Source organism: Leuciscus leuciscus (genome assembly GCF_965113295.1).
Source record: "Leuciscus leuciscus genome assembly, chromosome: 24".
Classification (NCBI taxonomy): Eukaryota; Metazoa; Chordata; class Actinopteri; order Cypriniformes; family Leuciscidae; genus Leuciscus; species Leuciscus leuciscus.
Window position 1 is genome coordinate 14,575,536 of NC_138723.1, and position 15,482 is coordinate 14,591,017.

Sequence of the window (15,482 nt, forward strand, 5' to 3'; positions counted from 1 at the left end):
ACCTGTCTGCTTTGCAGAATTAACTCCTCTCACCAGCTCTGTGTGTAAGCCCGCCTCTGAGGAAGACTGTGAGAAACTGTTCATCGGCTGCTTTGCAGTGAAAGACTCCAGTTGTAAGTCCCTTGTCTTATGTGAACCACGAAGATTTACATGAATGCTCACCTGTCTGCTTTGCAGAATTAACTCCTCTCACCAGCTCTGTGTGTAAGCCCGCCTCTGAGGAAGACTGTGAGAAACTGTTCATCGGCTGCTTTGCAGTGAAAGACTCCAGTTGTAAGTCCCTTGTCTTATGTGAACCACGAAGATTTACATGAATGCTCACCTGTCTGCTTTGCAGAATTAACTCCTCTCACCAGCTCTGTGTGTAAGCCCGCCTCTGAGGAAGACTGTGAGAAACTGTTCATCGGCTGCTTTGCAGTGAAAGACTCCAGTTGTAAGTCCCCTGTCTTATGTGAACCACGAAGATTTACATGAATGCTCACCTGTCTGCTTTGCAGAATTAACTCCTCTTATCAGCTCTGTGTGTAAGCCCGCCTCTGAGGAAGACTGTGAGAAACTGCCATTGGCTGTTCCACAGTAAAAGAATCCAGTTGGTCATCCTTTCGCCTGCCCTGTGCGTTTGTCCGCCTTTGGGAAAGACGGAAGGGAAAGCCGCCGCCGTCTGGTGGGCGGTGAAAGACCTCGGTCAGAAGACCCACGCTCCTGGCCGTAAACCCCCCCCCTTTCTCTTCCTCCTTCCGAGACATACGTACCATACACTTACCTGACGGCAATTCCACGAACCCCTTTAGTCTCCCCTTCTGGCCTGGGAACCGAAGAAATCCTACTCACCGGACCTCTACTTTTTAAGACTTTTAACCTCCTAATTCATAAATAAAATATACCTTTTTGATTACTCTGTCTGTTGTTGTCTTGCTTGGCCTCTGTCCGACTCCCCAAGGGTGAAAGAGGGGTTCCAGGGGTGGGTGCAGCCTGATTGGCCCACCCCGGCCTGTGACATCTTTTGGCGTAGTCGGCAGGATTCACCTTGGGTTGAGTAGACGGAGGCCGAGCAATGGCAGACGAAGATGTACCGGTGGGTCGCCCACAGGTTATGCCCATCTTTATGGGAGCTCCATGGGCTCAAAAATATGGAGGGCCAGGGTCGGAACTTAGTTTGTCGGCATGGAAGACACAAGTAGAGTACTTAGCAGGCCTGCAAGGGTTAAATGCCACCCAGAAGACCCAGTTCATTTTAAATTCACTTGACGGCGAAGCAAGGAGAGAAGTGCAAGCAGCACCGGAAGCCACTCGAGCCACCGCCCAGGCCATCCTCGGTTTCCTAACAGGACAGTATGGTGACACGACTCCCGCAGCTGTTCTCCGCACACAATTTTTTAACTGCAAGCAAGGGCCTCGCCAGACTATTCGTGCCTTTGCCCTGCAGTTACGGGAACAATTGTCTCGGTTGAAGGGGAGACAGGACCATGGACTTGGTGAAGAGGAGGCTCTATTGAAGGATCAGTTCTTGCTGGGGCTGCGAGATGGCCCGATACGCCAGAGCCTCCGGATCCAACTACGCCGCAACCCTGTCTTGACGTTCGATGAGCTTCGCCAGGAGGCATTAGCTCTCGAACGAGACCATGCTGATATCCCAGAGTCCTCCCAGTGCATGGCCACAAATGCGGCCGACGGTCCCTTACCTCTTGCTCCACCAGATTGGAAGCAGGCCTTACGAGACGAATTGAGAAGAGACGTCCGTGACCAAATGACCGAACTGTCGAAAACCTTTTTAGAAGAACTTCGCCGTGAATCTCACCGCCCTTCGCCACCGGTACGGGAGCGAGCATACTCTGACGGGGGGCGATTTCCAGAACAACGACCACCCCGGCCATCGGGGCTCCGTTTCCAGTGGGACGAGCAGGGACGTCCTATCTGCAATGGCTGCGGTGCCCCAGGCCATTATGTCCGGCAGTGTTCTGCACGTCGAGGGTCACAAGGGGGTTTTTAGTGTCACCGGCCACTGTGGGTCAAGTGGTCGGGACCCCCTTAGTTGACCCTTTTCATCAACGACAAAAAAATCATTTGGTCGGCCGCTGTCCTCTGGTATCAGTTCGAGTCAATGGGGCCGAAGTCCAATGCCTTCTAGACACCGGGTCCCAGGTGACGCTATTCTCTGAAAGCCTGTCCCGAGAATTATTCGGGGTTCAAGATCTTTCTGCCGCGGATGTCCCCTGGTTAACTCTACGGGGGGCTAATGGTCTGGATATTCCCTATGTGGGCTATCTAGTTACGGACCTGGAGGTCCAGGGGACTCGGGTCCCGCAGAAGGGAGTTGTGATTGTTCGGGACACCTGTATGGGGGCTCATCGTGCCCTGCTGGGGATGAACGTCATTTCTGAGTGCTGGGAAGAATTGTTCAGAACGAGACCTACACCGACGGCCCCAAGGGAGGAAAAACGAGAATGGGACCGGGTTGTGGCGGACTGTCGCCGGGTTTGTATGGCAGCGGCTCGACGGGACCAAGAGAGTGTGGGGAGAGTAGCATGTCGATACGTACTGTCCATTCCGGCTCAGAGTGAGGCTATCATCTGGGCTCGCCTTCCCGCTCAGCTTCACGGGTCTAAGGAATGGATCTTGGTGGAGCCTCATCCCGATTGTCAGGCTGTGGAGGTGGCCCGCGGCTTGGCTTCTGTACATCAGGGCCGGGTGGCTGTCAGACTGCGTAATACGAATTCTTATGCAGTGGATCTTCATCGACACCAACGCCTGGCCCGGATCACGGTAATTGGCCCTCAACAAATTCGTGAGGAAGGGGAAGTTCAGTTTAGCCGAGCGGGACCCACAGTTGTGGAGGTGGCTTTAGCCCAAACTGAAATCCCGGTGAGCAGGACAGATGGAGGATTGCCGGTCCACCTTGTTGGGGAGTCCCTGCAGGGCGAGGGATTGGGGGAAGAACAAGCAAGACAGCTTCGAGACTTTCTGGTGAGATGGGAACATCTATTCTCTGCACATGAGGAGGATTATGGGCGGACAGACATCGTAAAGCATCAGATCCCGACTGGAGATGCTCCCCCAAGCCGGGAGCGCTACCGTCCCGTACCACCGACTCTGTACCCGGAAGTCCGGACCCTACTACGAGGAATGCTGGAAAAGGGAGTCATTCGGGAGAGCAGTAGCCCGTGGGCGGCACCCATTGTCCTTGTCCGAAAGAAGACCGGAGCATGGCGATTCTGTGTTGACTATCGGAAGCTCAATCAAGTGACCAAACGAGATGCCTTTCCTCTGCCACGGGTTGAAGACTCTCTGACTAGCCTTACCCGGGCTGCCTGGTACTCCACCTTGGATCTGGCTAGCGGTTACTGGCAGGTACAGATGGAAGAAAAAGATCGGGAGAAGACGGCCTTTACTACTCCCTTCGGCCTCTTTGAATGGGAGCGTATGCCGTTTGGCCTGTGCAACGCCCCAGCTACCTTCCAACGACTCATGCAACGCTGTTTGGGGGGCCAGCTTATGGATACCACACTCGTGTACCTGGATGATGTCATAGTATATTCTCCTGACTTTAAGTCTCATTTGCAACATCTGGAGCAGGTATTCCGGTCCCTGGAACGATATGGTTTGAAGTTGCAGCCCGAGAAATGTCAGTTGCTCCAGAAGGAAGTCAAGTTTCTGGGGCATCGGGTTAGTGCAGCTGGGATCGCAGTGGATCCTGATAAGGTGTCGGCTGTCCAGGAGTGGGCTGCCCCGAGGACCGTGCGACAAGCAAGGTCCTTCCTAGGATTTGTGGGGTATTACCGACGGTTCATTAAGGACTTCGCAAAAATCGCTAAACCCTTGAACCAGCTGCTGGCCGGCTCTGGCCGAGCCCGGGGGCGTGGGACCTCCTCCATCCTGTGGGATCCCGCCTGCGAATCAGCCTTCCGGAGGCTAAAGCAGGAGCTGCTCCAAGCCCCGATCTTAGCGTATGCCAATTTTTCCCAGCCGTTTACGCTCTACACGGATGCCAGCAACTTGGGTTTGGGAGCAGTGCTCGCCCAGAAGCAACAAGGTGAGGAGCGAGTTATTGCTTATGCCAGCCGAAGTCTACATCCTGCCGAACGTAACGACGCCAACTATAGCTCCTTCAAGCTTGAACTCCTCGCTATGAAGTGGGCTGTCAGCGAAAAGTTCAAGGACTATCTCTGGGGAGCTAAGGTGGTGGTCGTGACGGATAACAGCCCGCTGGTCCATCTCCAGACTGCCAAGCTGGGAGCCGTCGAACAGCGATGGGTGGCTCAGTTAGCCAATTATGATTACCAGCTTCAGTATCGGCCAGGGAAGGAGCATACGAACGCTGACGTACTATCTCGGCTGCCGGAGGGAAAGCCTGCTGGACCGGTTCCTGGCAGGGCTATATCGCCAGAAGAGGGACTGATGGTGGGGATTGTAGCGGCCCCGGACCTTAGGGAGGAAGGGGCTCCCGTGAGTTGGGGTTGGGACCCCCAACGGTGGAAAGAGCGTCAGATGGAGGACCCGGGTCTGGCACAGGTACGAGACTGGTTACAGCAGGGGGATTGGCCGGAAAGAGAGGCACGGCGTGGGCAATCCCAAGGGGTAAAACGGCTGTTGGGACAATGGGAGAGGCTTACCCTTAAGGAGGGGGTCGTATGTCGACGGGTACAGGATCCAACGTTGGGGGAGGAGGTATGTCAAGTGGTGGTACCGGAAGAACAAGCCCCTGCATTACTTCGAGCGTATCATACGCATTTGGGACATCAAGGGCAGGAAAGGACAACGTCGTTGATCCGGAGATACTTTTACTGGCCTGGCATGGAGAGGACCGTGGGACGGTTTATTTCGCAGTGCCCACGGTGCACCCTGTTTAAGGCTCGGAGGACGGAACGAGCACCCTTGGTCTCCATTCGGGCCAAGGCCCCTCTGCACATGGTGGCGATGGATTACTTGACACTGGGGCGACCGGCTGACTTTATCCAGAACATCCTTGTAGTGACCGATCTCTTCACTAAATATGCATGGGCCGTCCCGACCAGAGACCAAACCGCTACCACCACTGCAACCGCCCTGTGGAGACATGTGTTCCAGCCCTTCGGGTGTCCAGAAATATTACATTCAGACCAGGGCCCTAATTTCGAGTCCCGAGTCATCAGGGAGCTGTGCCAGTTATACGGTTGCAAGAAGACCCGCACCACACCCTATCACCCCCAGGGGAATGGAGGCTGCGAGCGCTTCAATCAGACACTGTTGGGCCTGCTCGGAACGTTGGAGGCAGAACAGCAGAGTAACTGGATGACACATCTCCCGGCTGTAGTCCAGGCCTATAATAATAGTGTACATAGCACCACGGGGTACGCCCCAACATACTTTATGTTTGGACGACATGTACGGCTGCCTACGGACTTACTACTGGGAACCAGCCCCACCGAGACGGGAGCTAACCTGACTGACTGGGTGAGCAACCACCATCAGCGTCTCCACCTGGCTTACGAGCAGGTCTCGGCCCGAATTGACCGCGCAGCATTGAAGAACGAACGGCTCTACGATCGGACAGCCCGGAGAATGCCCCTGCTGCAAGGAGAGCGGGTACTGGTCAAGGACAACCGGCGTCAGGGGAAGGGGAAATTGAGCGACCGATGGGAACCTCAACCATATGTGGTCCAGCGGCAACCGAGACCTGACCAGCCTGTGTATGTCCTCCGTCCTGAAGGAGAAGACGGCCCAGAGAGGGTATTGCATCGGAACCTGATCCGCCCTTGCCCCAACTACCCGAGACCGGTAGACACAGCCACCCCCGCCGAAGCAGGAGCCCCCCAAGCTCCACCGGTAGGATGGGCAGTGGTCCCAAGGGGACCGGTTCTTGAGCAAGAGCCAGCCGAAATCCCCTCGCCCCCAAGACGGTCCCGACGGGACAATCGGGGCCAGCCTCCGGGGCGGTATGGAGAATGGATCGAACTATAGCGTTCTAGGGACTAGAACGGATTGGTGGGGGGGTATGTCACGGGGTGACTAAATACATCAGTCCCCTGTAAAGCGGAACTAAAATTTGCCGCGACTCCCCCGGAACCTAAACAGTGAAACACCTACACAGCCTGAACCAGCGTAAGCGCCCCGTAAACAGGAATTAATTATCCGAGATCACCGGCAGCTGGGCCCGAGGTGAGCGAAGGCTGAGAGCGAGACACGTTGTCTAAGAGGAGCATAAAAGGAGAGGTAAAGGGAGAGGGAGGACGTGGTGTTTTTGGGGTGGTGCTTGTGCAGTGCTTACAGTAATGTTGGGAGCTGAGTCCGGGGCTGAGCTGTGATGAGAGTGAATGGGTTGCGGGCACGGTCATTCAAGGGCAGGTGTTGATTCAGGTACGTTCGTGGAAAGAGGGAAGACGCTGGAATAAGGAAAACTTGATGAGAACTGTGAGTACAAGATTCGATCGCTGACTTGTCACATATGAAGATGGTTGCTGTAAATGCGGATTAGGAAATGGGCGACAGCCTTAAGCTTTGTATTTTCCTTTGGAGTGATGACTTGCAGTGATGAAGTGATGTGATGCACGGTCTCGTTGTGTGAATTTATACACTTAAATCTGCTGGAGCCTATCTACTGACCTGCATTACAATACTGTGATTGTGTGAAGAAGTTAACTATGATATATCTTACAGAGAAGAAAAACGTTGTGAAATACTGAATCATTGACTGTGAGAAACTGTTCATCGGCTGCTTTGCAGTGAAAGACTCCAGTTGTAAGTCCCTTGTCTTATGTGAACCACGAAGATTTACATGAATGCTCACCTGTCTGCTTTGCAGAATTAACTCCTCTCACCAGCTCTGTGTGTAAGCCCGCCTCTGAGGAAGACTGTGAGAAACTGTTCATCGGCTGCTTTGCAGTGAAAGACTCCAGTTGCAAGTCCCTTGTCTTATGTGAACCACGAAGATTTACATGAATGCTCACCTGTCTGCTTTGCAGAATTAACTCCTCTCACCAGCTCTGTGTGTAAGCCCGCCTCTGAGGAAGACTGTGAGAAACTGTTCATCGGCTGCTTTGCAGTGAAAGACTCCAGTTGTAAGTCCCTTGTCTTATGTGAACCACGAAGATTTACATGAATGCTCACCTGTCTGCTTTGCAGAATTAACTCCTCTCACCAGCTCTGTGTGTAAGCCCGCCTCTGAGGAAGACTGTGAGAAACTGTTCATCGGCTGCTTTGCAGTGAAAGACTCCAGTTGTAAGTCCCTTGTCTTATGTGAACCACGAAGATTTACATGAATGCTCACCTGTCTGCTTTGCAGAATTAACTCCTCTCACCAGCTCTGTGTGTAAGCCCGCCTCTGAGGAAGACTGTGAGAAACTGTTCATCGGCTGCTTTGCAGTGAAAGACTCCAGTTGTAAGTCCCCTGTCTTATGTGAACCACGAAGATTTACATGAATGCTCACCTGTCTGCTTTGCAGAATTAACTCCTCTTATCAGCTCTGTGTGTAAGCCCGCCTCTGAGGAAGACTGTGAGAAACTGCCATTGGCTGTTCCACAGTAAAAGAATCCAGTTGGTCATCCTTTCGCCTGCCCTGTGCGTTTGTCCGCCTTTGGGAAAGACGGAAGGGAAAGCCGCCGCCGTCTGGTGGGCGGTGAAAGACCTCGGTCAGAAGACCCACGCTCCTGGCCGTAAACCCCCCCCCCTTTCTCTTCCTCCTTCCGAGACATACGTACCATACACTTACCTGACGGCAATTCCACGAACCCCTTTAGTCTCCCCTTCTGGCCTGGGAACCGAAGAAATCCTACTCACCGGACCTCTACTTTTTAAGACTTTTAACCTCCTAATTCATAAATAAAATATACCTTTTTGATTACTCTGTCTGTTGTTGTCTTGCTTGGCCTCTGTCCGACTCCCCAAGGGTGAAAGAGGGGTTCCAGGGGTGGGTGCAGCCTGATTGGCCCACCCCGGCCTGTGACACAAATGAAAAGGGTTAGTGTCTGTGTGAAAGCACAAGATGGAGGCTCTCCACCCCTCAGCACTAATGTGACTTTGGACATTATAATCCAAGATCAGAATGACAACGCTCCTCAGGTTCTGTATCCAGTACAGACTGGCGGTTCAGTGGTGGCTGAGATTGTGCCTCGTGCTGCAGATGTTGGATATCTCGTCACTAAAGTGGTGGCTGTTGATGTGGACTCTGGACAGAATGCCTGGCTCTCCTATAAACTACAGAAAGCTACAGACAGAGCGCTCTTTGAAGTGGGTTTACAGAATGGAGAAATAAGAACTGTGCGACAAGTGACTGATAAAGATGCTGTCAAACAGAAACTCACTGTTGTTGTGGAGGATAACGGACAGCCCTCTCGCTCAGCTGTGGTCTCCATTAACGTGGCTGTGGCTGACAGCTTTCCTGAAGTGCTGTCAGAGTTCACAGACTTTACGCACGAAAAACAATATAACGACAACCTGACTTTTTATTTAGTTCTCGCACTGGCCGCTGTTTCTTTCCTATTTATCACTTGTGTGTTTGTGATAATATCAGTAAAGATATACAGATGGAGACAATCTCGCTTCCTCTATCAGTCCAATCTGCCTGTTATTCCGTACTATCCACCGCATTACGCAGACACAGGAGTCACTGGAACTCTGCCGCACGGGTATAATTATGAAGTGTGCATGACGACTGACTCGAGGAAGAGTGACTGTAAGTTTTCTACACTCGGTGGACAGAGTGTGTTAGTGGTGGACCCGAGTTTCACTGAGACGATGCAGCGCGCAATGAAAGAAAACAACTTCTTAGAAGATCCAGAATTGCAAGAAATGGTAAGATCGGCTGTTCTTTAAAAGACTGAAATAATGTAATAACTTGCAGTAAATTGTGGCTAGTAATAAAAAAAACCTGTTACATTATCTGTAACACTTTACCATAAGGTTTCGTTAACATTAGTTAATGCATTAGCAACAATGAACTAAATATAAATAGCATTTTTACAACATTTATTTGTATAGTTAATTACTCATTTTTATACTTTACATTTCTAACATTGTAACATATTCTCAGGTTTTATGAATCAATGTTTGTTAACGTGTTTTGACCGAAAATTTATTTGCAATAGACAATAATATATTTGTTAATCAAATCTGACCTAGATTAACAAATGTTGTTTTGTTCACTGCTAGTTCATAACTAGTGCATTAGCCAGTGTTAACGAACGGAAGCTGTTTGTACAGTATTATATAAAAAAAAAAAAAAAAATGCGCCATTCATAAGGTTCTATCTGTAAAGGAGGTTAATAATATTGATTATAATCTCTTTACTACTAAACGTAAAACAATATCAAAATGTATTATGAGAGAGTTGGAAGGTTGTTTGATTATATAGTTATTTTGGGATATTTTATCCTGTTCTATTTTTGTTTCGATCAAAGGACGGAATGCAATTCTAGTTCTGAGATATTTCAGTGCTTTTATTATTGTCGTTTCTCGTTCTCAACTCTAAGTGCCGCTGTTGATTTGTAGAAAAAGCATGTAGGTGATCTCCTGTGATTGGTAGAGCTGTGCTGATGCTGGTTAGGAGATTGTGGAGGGAGACTAAAGAGAGTCGATGAAGGGACACAGTCACTGACTAACAGCGACCTAACTGGATTAATCCGTGGATATTTCGAATGTAGAACACCATCTTCAGATTGTAATCTGAATACTTAAAATATAAAAATGTTTGTGATAACAGTTTGTAGAAGGATTCATTGTTTCCTATCGCGAGGACAGCAATTGGATGGTGTTTTCCTATGGAGGGTTTTATTCATCATGGCCGTTTGCTTGATCTCAAACACAAACGCACAGATTCGTTACTCAGTTCCAGAGGAAATGAAGAAAGGATCTCTTATCGGGAATATAGCTCATGATCTTGGTCTGGATGTTCAAAGACTGCGCTCGGGTCGGGCTCGTATCGTGTCTGGCGACAGCACTGAATACGTAGAGCTGAAAACAGACAAAGGGATTTTGGTTGTGAAGGAGCGAATTGACCGAGAGCAGCTTTGCGCTGAAACCACTCCGTGCAGCTTCACATTTGAAATAATACTTGATAATCCAATGGAGCTGCATCATGTTACGGTAGAAATATTGGATGTAAACGATCACTCTCCAACATTTGCTAAGGATGCAATTAATCTTGAAATAAGTGAATCGGCCGCGCCTGGATCTCGTTTTTTACTTGGAAGCGCAGATGATCCTGATGTGGGTCTAAACGCACTACAACATTATACTATGTCACCTAATAGTTATTTTAATCTTAAAGAACACTCGCGCCCCGATGGAGTCAAATATGCTGAAATGGTGCTTCAGAAACCTCTAGACAGAGAGCAGCATCCACGACTATCTCTCATTCTCACAGCGGTCGACGGAGGAAATCCTCAAAGATCTGGTAATATGAAAATAGAAGTCAGTCTATTAGATGTAAACGACAACGCACCTGAATTTAACCAGTCAGTTTATAGGGCAACTATAGAGGAAAATGCGCGTAAAGAAACTTATATTACGACTGTTAATGCAAGTGATGCAGATAGTGGAATGTATAGTTTGATTTCATACAGTTTTGCTAATTTAAAAGGTAACATAAAAGACATTTTTAAAATCGATGAGAAAACCGGTGTTATAACACTAATAGGGATACTTGATTATGAAAAGGCAAAGAAATATGAAATTGGCATCGAGGCCAAAGATCAGGGTGGTTTAGGAAACTCGGCTAAAGTCATAGTTGATTTAATTGATGTAAATGATAATGCACCAGCTATCAGTATTATGTCATTTTCAAGCCCGGTTACTGAAGACGCAACTGTTGGAACCACTATCGCTATTGTCAGTGTCAAAGATCTAGATGCAGGAGACAATGGACACGTTGACTGTACAATTGATAGAAACACACCATTCAAACTTCAGTCTTCACTGCGGAATTATTACACTTTAGTTACTGATGCTGCTTTAGATCGTGAACGTGTGGCAGAATATAATATCACAATCACAGCTACAGATTCAGGGTCTCCTGCGCTTTCCAGTCAGAAAACTTTAAATCTGAAAGTATCAGATGTTAATGACAATCCACCCAGGTTTCATAAGTCTGTTTACACTGCATTTGTTCCTGAAAATAATTCACCTGGTTTGTCCATATTCACTCTGAGTGCTCAAGATGATGACTGGAACCAGAACGCTCGTATTTCGTATCTTCTAGATGAAACTACAGTGGGTGGATCCCCTGTTTCCTCTTTTATATCAGTAAATGCTGACAGTGGAGTGGTACACGCGCTGCGCGGTTTTGACTATGAGCAAATGAAAAGGGTTAGTGTCTGTGTGAAAGCACAAGATGGAGGCTCTCCACCCCTCAGCACTAATGTGACTTTGGACATTATAATCCAAGATCAGAATGACAACGCTCCTCAGGTTCTGTATCCAGTACAGACTGGCGGTTCAGTGGTGGCTGAGATTGTGCCTCGTGCTGCAGATGTTGGATATCTCGTCACTAAAGTGGTGGCTGTTGATGTGGACTCCGGACAGAATGCCTGGCTCTCCTATAAACTACAGAAAGCTACAGACAGAGCGCTGTTTGAAGTGGGTTTACAGAATGGAGAAATAAGAACTGTGCGACAAGTGACTGATAAAGATGCTGTCAAACAGAAACTCACTGTTGTTGTGGAGGATAACGGACAGCCCTCTCGCTCAGCTGTGGTCTCCATTAACGTGGCTGTGGCTGACAGCTTTCCTGAAGTGCTGTCAGAGTTCACAGACTTTACGCATGAAAAACAATATAACGACAACCTGACTTTTTATTTAGTTCTCGCACTGGCCGCTGTTTCTTTCCTATTTATCACTTGTGTGGTTGTGATAATATCAGTAAAGATCTACAGATGGAGACAATCTCGCTTCCTCTTTCAGTCCAATCTGCCTGTTATTCCGTACTATCCACCGCATTACGCAGACACAGGAGTCACTGGAACTCTGCCGCACGGGTATAATTATGAAGTGTGCATGACGACTGACTCGAGGAAGAGTGACTGTAAGTTTTCTACACTCGGTGGACAGAGTGTTTTAGTGGTGGACCCAAGTTTCACTGAGACGATGCAGCGCGCAATGAAAGAAAACAACTTCTTAGAAGATCCAGAATTGCAAGAAATGGTAAGATAGGCTGTTCTTTAAAAGACTGAAATAATGTAATAACATGCAGTAAATTGTGGCTAGTAATAAAAAAGCCTGTTACATTATCTGTAACACTTTACCATAATGTTTAATTCGTTAACATTAATTCATGCATTAGCAACAATGACCTAAATATAAATAGCATTTTTACAACATTTATTTGTATAGTTAATTACTCATTTTTATATATACTTTACATTTCTAACATTGTAACATATTCTCAGGTTTTATGAATCAATGTTTGTTAACGCGTTTTGACCGAAAATTAATTTGCAATAAACAATAATATATTTGTTAATCAAATCTGACCTAGATTAACAAATGTTGTTTTGTTCACTGCTAGTTCATAACTAGTGCATTAGCCAGTGTTAACGAACGGAAGCTGATTGTACAGTATTATCTTTAAAAAAAAATGTTTTTTAAATGCGCCATCCATAAGGTTCTATCTGTAAAGGAGGTTATCTCACGTTACTGAGAATATTGATTATACATCTCTTTACTACTAAACGTAAAACAATATTAAAATGTATTATGAGAGAGTTGGAAGGTTGTTTGATTATATAGTTATTTTTGGGATATTTTATCCTGTTCTATTTTTGTTAAGATCAAAGGACAGAATGCAATTCTAGTTCTGAGATATTTCAGTGCTTTTATTATTGTCGTTTCTCGTTCTCAACTCTAAGTGCCGCTGTTGATTTGTAGAAAAAGCATGTAGGTGATCTCCTGTGATTGGTAGAGCTGTGCTGATGCTGGTTAGGAGATTGTGGAGGAGACTAAAGAGAGTCTATGGAGGGACACAGTCACTGACTAACAGCGACCTAACTGGATTAATCCGTGGATATTTCGAATGTAGAACACCATCTTCAGATTGTAATCTGAATACTTAAAATATAAAAATGTTTGTGATAACAGTTTGTAGAAGGATTCATTGTTTCCAATCGCGAGGACAGCTATTGGATGGTGTTTTCCTATGGAGGGTTTTATTCATCATGGCCGTTTGCTTGATCTCAAACACAAACGCACAAATTCGTTACTCAGTTCCAGAGGAAATGAAGAAAGGATCTCTTATCGGGAATATAGCTCATGATCTTGGTCTGGATGTTCAAAGACTGCGCTCGGGTCGGGCTCGTATCGTGTCTGGCGACAGCACTGAATACGTAGAGCTGAAAACAGACAAAGGGATTTTGGTTGTGAAGGAGCGAATTGACCGAGAGCAGCTTTGCGCTGAAACCACTCCGTGCAGCTTCACATTTGAAATAATACTTGATAATCCAATGGAGCTACATCATGTTACGGTAGAAATATTGGATGTAAACGATCACTCGCCAACATTTTCTAAAGAGGAAATTAACCTTGAAATAAGCGAATCGGCCACACATGGGGCTCGTTTCTTACTGGGAAGCGCAGATGATCCTGATGTAGGTGTAAATGCCCTCCAAAATTATATGATGTCACCTAATGATTATTTTATTCTGAAACAACATACGCGGCCCGATGGAGTCAAATATGCTGAAATGGTTCTTCAGAAACCTCTAGACAGAGAGCAGCATCCGCGACTGTCTCTCATTCTCACAGCGGTCGACGGAGGAAACCCTCAAAGATCTGGGAAAATAAAAATAGAGGTGAATGTACTAGATGCAAATGATAACGCGCCTGTCTTTAACCAGTCAGTTTACAGAGCAACAATTGAAGAAAATTCCCCCAAAGGAACTTATATTACAACTGTTAATGCAAGTGATGCAGATAGTGGAATGTATAGTTTGATTTCATACAGTTTTGCTAATTTGAAAGGGAACATAAATAACGTTTTTGAAATAGATGAAAAAACAGGTATTATCACTCTAACTGGAATGCTTGACTATGAAAAAGCTAAGAAATACGAAATTAGCATAGAAGCTAAAGATCAGGGTGGTTTAGGAAACGCAGCCAAAGTCATAGTTGATTTAATTGATGTTAATGATAATGCACCAGTTGTCAGTGTTATGTCATTTTCAAGTCCAGTGACAGAAGACGCAACTGTTGGAACCACTATCGCTATTTTCAGTGTCAAAGATCTAGATGCAGGAGACAATGGACACGTTGACTGTACAATTAATCAAAATATTCCATTTAAATTACAATCCTCGCTGCGGAATTATTACACTTTAGTGACTGATGCTGCTTTAGATCGTGAACGTGTGGCAGAATATAATATCACAATCACAGCTACAGATTCAGGGTCTCCTGCACTTTCCAGTCAGAAAACTTTAAATCTGAAAGTATCAGATGTTAATGATAATCCGCCCAGGTTTCAAAAGAGTATTTACACTGCATATGTTACTGAAAATAATTCACCTGGTTTATCCATATTCACTCTGAGTGCTCAAGATGATGACTGGAACCAGAACGCTCGTATTTCGTATCTTCTAGATGAAACTACAGTGGGTGGATCCCCTGTTTCCTCTTTTATATCAGTAAATGCTGACAGTGGAGTGGTACACGCGCTGCGCGGTTTTGACTATGAGCAAATGAAAAGTGTTCGTGTCTGTGTGAAAGCACAAGATGGAGGCTCTCCACCCCTCAGCACTAATGTGACTTTGGACATTATAATCCAAGATCAGAATGACAACGCTCCTCAGGTTCTGTATCCAGTACAGACTGGCGGTTCAGTGGTGGCTGAGATTGTGCCTCGTGCTGCAGATGTTGGATATCTCGTCACTAAAGTGGTGGCTGTTGATGTGGACTCTGGACAGAATGCCTGGCTCTCCTATAAACTACAGAAATCTACAGACAGGGCGCTGTTTGAAGTGGGTTTACAGAATGGAGAAATAAGAACTGTGCGACAAGCGACTGATAAAGATGCTGTCAAACAGAAACTCACTGTTGTTGTGGAGGATAACGGACAGCCCTCTCGCTCAGCTGTGGTCTCCATTAACGTGGCTGTGGCTGACAGCTTTCCTGAAGTGCTGTCAGAGTTCACTGACTTTACGCATGAAAAACAATATAACGACAACCTGACTTTTTATTTAGTTCTCGCACTGGCCGCTGTTTCTTTCCTCTTTATCACTTGTGTGGTTGTGATAATATCAGTAAAGATCTACAGATGGAGACAATCTCGCTTCCTCTTTCAGTCCAATCTGCCTGTTATTCCGTACTATCCACCGCATTACGCAGACACAGGAGTCACTGGAACTCTGCCGCACGGGTATAATTATGAAGTGTGCATGACGACTGACTCGAGGAAGAGTGACTGTAAGTTTTCTACACTCGGTGGTCAGAATGTGTTAGTGGTTGACCCGAGTTTCACTGAGACGATGCAGCGCGCAATGAAAGAAAGCAACTTCTTAGAAGATCCAGAATTGCAAGAAAT

At 46.9% G+C, this 15,482-nt stretch overlaps 2 protein-coding genes across 2 annotated transcripts in view; both read left to right on the forward strand.

Moving 5' to 3' along the window:
• The window catches only part of LOC309488896 (uncharacterized protein), a 173,628-nt gene that overhangs the window by 70,491 nt on the left and 87,655 nt on the right, over positions 1-15,482 (forward strand). The gene's annotated exons all lie outside the window — the stretch shown is intronic.
• The window catches only part of LOC309489405 (protocadherin beta-7-like), an 87,751-nt gene that overhangs the window by 36,586 nt on the left and 35,683 nt on the right, over positions 1-15,482 (forward strand). The window lies entirely within an intron of this gene.